The sequence below is a fragment of the Dermacentor silvarum genome, chromosome 1 (genome assembly GCF_013339745.2).
Source record: "Dermacentor silvarum isolate Dsil-2018 chromosome 1, BIME_Dsil_1.4, whole genome shotgun sequence".
NCBI lineage: Eukaryota > Metazoa > Arthropoda > Arachnida > Ixodida > Ixodidae > Dermacentor > Dermacentor silvarum.
The window spans coordinates 339525615-339530114 of NC_051154.1; the positions used below are offsets into that span (position 1 = coordinate 339525615).

At 45.2% G+C, this 4500-nt stretch overlaps 1 pseudogene; it reads left to right on the plus strand.

The window, feature by feature from the left end:
- Positions 1-391: 391 nt before the first annotated feature.
- LOC119444095 (uncharacterized) lies at positions 392-1175 on the plus strand (annotated as a pseudogene).
- Positions 1176-4500: the final 3325 nt, after the last annotated feature.

The following is a 4500-nucleotide window of genomic DNA, read 5'->3' on the forward strand; positions in this document are numbered from 1 at the left end:
CCACATACTAGCAAAGGCTTAACAATATATAACATTACGAATAATGGCATTTTCAGCGTACCAAAATATGACATTTTCCGTGATCATGCAGGTGCCCACCGAAGCCGAGTGGATGCATATTGCACATGGCTTTGCAAAGACATGGCAATTCCCAAACTGCCTGGGGGCTGTAGACGGGAAGCACATTGCTATCACACAGCCTCCCAAATCTGGAAGCCTCTATTACAACTACAAGGTGACTTAAGTTCCCATGCACTGTAAAAGAAAGTCACTATTAAGGCCCAAAGAGCATGGAACATGCTATTCTGGCTTACTAGTAACAATGCTGCCACAATATATGTACTATCACTGATATATTTCTTCTGTCTAGCACACATTTTCCATTGTCCTGATGGCAGCCGTGGACAGTGAATACAAATACACCCTCATCGACGTCGGTGAAGAGGGCCGCAGAAGTGATGGAGGCGTTTTAAAGAATTCAGAGTTTGGAAAGACCTCGAGAGAAGAAATATAGGCCTGCCGTCAGCTGGCGAACTCCCGGGAGCTGGAATCGTAGGTGATGAAGCGTTTCAGCTTAGAGAAGATTTTATGCCTCCTTTCCCAGCGAAACAGCTGAGGGATGATCGAAGAGTGTTCAATTACAGGCTCAGCCGGGCACGGTAAGTGGTACACTTTCGTGCTTCTATTCTTTCGAGAACTCTCGTTACGCAGCAGTACTTAGTCTCGTAATTTTTGATTACAGAAGGTGTGAAGAAAATGCCTTTGGCATAACGGCAGCGAGTTGGCGCATTCTGCTGAGAACCATCAACCTGAACCCTAAGAATGTCGACTACATTGTTAAAGCAGCATGCATATTGCACAATTTCCTCACTGTGCTCAACAGCCAAACGCGAGTGCATGCAGACAAGGAGGACAAATTCGGAAATATCATTGCAGGCCAGTGGCGACACCGCATTGACACGGCACAAAGCAACAACGCTGAACCTCGCTACTTCGCCCTAGAAGCAACTCATGCACGCAACTACAATGGTAGCGCTGCAGATGCCCGGAAGCTGTTCAATGCGTATTTCTGCAGCAGTGCTGGGGAGGTTTCCTGGCAGTGGCTGCAACCAGGCATTACAAAGGAAGCGGCCATGAAACATGTGCACGAGGACCAGCGTCTGGCACCTTGCTGACTGTAAGCCTTTTAATTAATAGTACTCAAGGAATTCAGAGTGTATAGAAGCACTGATGAACAGTTTATTCATTTTTCAACGATACAACATTGTCAGTAACATCATCATCATCAGCCTATATTTATATCCACTGCATATTAATTTTTAACCCCGCTCTTACACTTTCAAGGTCGAGGTCCTCAGTCATTAGTTGTAATTCTTCCCCATTTTTGCTTAATAGGACGAATGTCATCTGCAAACCGAAGGTTGCCAAGATATTCGCCGTTGATCCTCACTCCTAAGCCTACCCAGTCTAAGAGCTTGAATACTTCTAAGCACGCAGTGAAAAGCATTGGAGAGATTGTGTCTCCTTCCCTGACCCCTTTCTTGATAGGTAACTTTCTACTTTTCTTGTGGAGAACCAAGGTTGCTGTGCAATCCTTGTAGATATTTGCCAAGATATTCACGTATGCCTCCTGTACTCCTTGATTACGCAATGCCTTTATGACGGCTGGTATCTCTACTGAATCAAATGCTTTTTATAATATGTGAACGCCATATAGAGAGGTTGATTGTACTCCGCAGTAACATCATCCTCTGCTTGCTGCTTCAATAACTTCAGAGAGGTAATACTAAAATGGTGCTGTGGCTGCACTAGGCAGTTGTGAGCTTCATAACGGGATATTACTAGCATAACGCGTCCGAGCAGCCGCAGGCCCGCAGCATGCAGTTGCCCGGGTGTTGGGACAGGCCAATTGCAAACATGTCATGTCCTGGTGGAGCTGTTGAGCCACACCACTGCTGTGTACATAGTATGTTTCTCTCGTCAATGTGTGTGCCTGCGCCCTGATTGGGAATTCGAGAGATGATCCTTGCTATGGTGGCAGCACAGCGCTAGGACGTGATAGCTGCTGTCAGCAATTACTTGGGCTCCCTGTTCCTCGAATTCCTAATGGTCTCAGTGTTTTGCGGCTTCTCACCGGGCCACTGCTTGTGCCAGCATCCGAGTAGCCGCAGGCTCGCAGCGTGCGGTTTCCTGGGTGCTGGTACAGGTCAGTTGCAAACGTTTCATGCCCTGGTTGTGGGTGCAGAATTTTCGCATGAGTGCTTTCTTTTTTTTTTGCTATCCCTTGTCTCCGCTTGGCATATCTCAAGATAATGTCCATCCAGGCCTTGCCGCTGAGCATGAATGTTCTATGCATTTCGATAATTATTTTAGTTGTGCTTTCTTTGTTTTGCTTTATGTTGCAGCGTCAAGTAGATGGGCTCTTGAAGTTGCTGGCGATGATGATACTGAGCTGACAGATTCCTTTGTGTATCCTTTGGTTTTTATTGGTTTTGAAACTATTCTGTTGGTGCTATCTTACTCTCGCGTCCTTGAACAAAAGGCTGTAAAACCAGACCATTGCAGTGGCACTCTCGGCAGCAGCTGCCTGCTAGAGAGCGCGGTCCCCTGGTGACGGATGGGGGGCCTGCTTTTGCACATTACAGCAAAAGCAGTGGTGCTTGCACCTCGCGGACCAACAGGCCTTCCCCCCCCCCCCTCCCGATTCTTTTAGGTACTCCAGCTGAACTTTGGGTTGCAGAGCCAGTGTATGTTGTGGAGCTGAATAAACCTGATGCACTAAACCTGTACTTTGTTCTGTTGACTGAAATGCTGCCACTACCATGTGGCTGCTGCAAGCCTAGCAAAACGCAAGAAACCTACAGCTAGCACAATAACGACAGCTAGCACGCTGCCCAGTGCTCCATTGTATGTTTTTATTTGATACCAGTAGTTGAGAGCAAACGATAACGACCATGAGTACGTGCCGTTGCATGTAACATTACATGGCACACTGCAGCCAAGAAAAGTGCAATTCACAGATGCAGTTTGTATTTTAGAGCATCTCTTCATGGCTGCTGCATAGCCTCCCTGCATCTCAGCCTATTTGTTCCACAATCTGTTGCTGCGAATTTTTTACGTTAGATTGACCTTTTGTGTCTGCGTGGTACATACCTTAGACAAAAGGTATGTCCCGCACAGACATTAAAGTACGAATAGAGAACGCCTTGGGGGACTTTTTGAAATATATGCTGTAGCATAATTGTGTTGCTTTTCTCAATCTACCAGCCACAGATAACACAAATGTGCCATCAGCCCCCCCCCCCCCCCCCCCGAAATACATGTGCCCGTACTGGGCAGCGCTGTGCCAAGAGTACTTTTGAATGTGTCCTGTAAAATGTTTTGCATTAATATAGTACAGATTCAGTAGTCCTGAAGTGGCATCGGGAGCGTTTCGGAGGGATTCAGTATCGGTGGATCCTTTATTATGTGAAAAATGGGATGTGACCAGCTGCATCACTGACAGTTTAACATTTCACTTCCTGCAACTGACTGAGTCTTCCTTAATTGTCAACTTTCTTTTACGATTTTACGTGGCATGTAGCGCATAACATTTTTGAAAAAAATTACCACACAACCGTCTGTTTCTGTTGGTGATCACATGCACTGGAGAGGTCAGGAAGGGTGCAGTGGCTTGCTACATTCGACAAGTCTTTGCGGGTGCTGGATAACTCTTATAATCAGAGAAACAAAAAAAAACTGCACTGCAGCCCAGGGGCCTATAGGCCTTGTGCTCCGCTTCGAACCAGCGCCATGTATGTGCAGTTGCTGCAGAAGGCGACACAACTACGGGACATAATCTCTCTTCAAAGTGGTTTTTATTGTCTACCGTTATGTTATGAGATTGAAAAAAAATAATTGAAATACATTTAGATGCCAAAATGTACGTCTCCAATATCTCATCTTTCCTGTGATAAAAATTGCATTTCATTGCTTAAACGCAGAGATGAAGATAGAACTAAGTGTAGTGCATTGCCATGTTTCTGTCGCCCGTCTGGGATGAAATGGAGGTCTAGATCAATCTAGTGTCAAATTTCTCAAAAGCGGATGACAAGAATGAGTAAACCACATTAGAGTTGTACATGCATCGTATAGTTTATAACCAGAATGAATATTTCGTGTAATAACTCCCGAGTGAATTTCGAAAATAGAAAGGTGAAGGCAATGTGCAATGTATTTACAAGGGGCCTTAGGGGGCTATACACTGGAGCACCACATAGTCATATTCATCGTCTAGAGAACGAACAGTACTCAAGTAATACCTCTGTCACATGTAATGTCTTTTGCAGTAAATGACATTCATATCGAATGTCATTGCGGCCTTGCATTCCCCGTCTACACGGGTAAACGAAATGGCATTCGCAATTGATGGCAATGTTTATCGGCAGGCTGCTATAACGAAACCTTACAAATCGTGCTTCTTGACATATTTTCACTATATTGTTAGCAATACATTGGTAA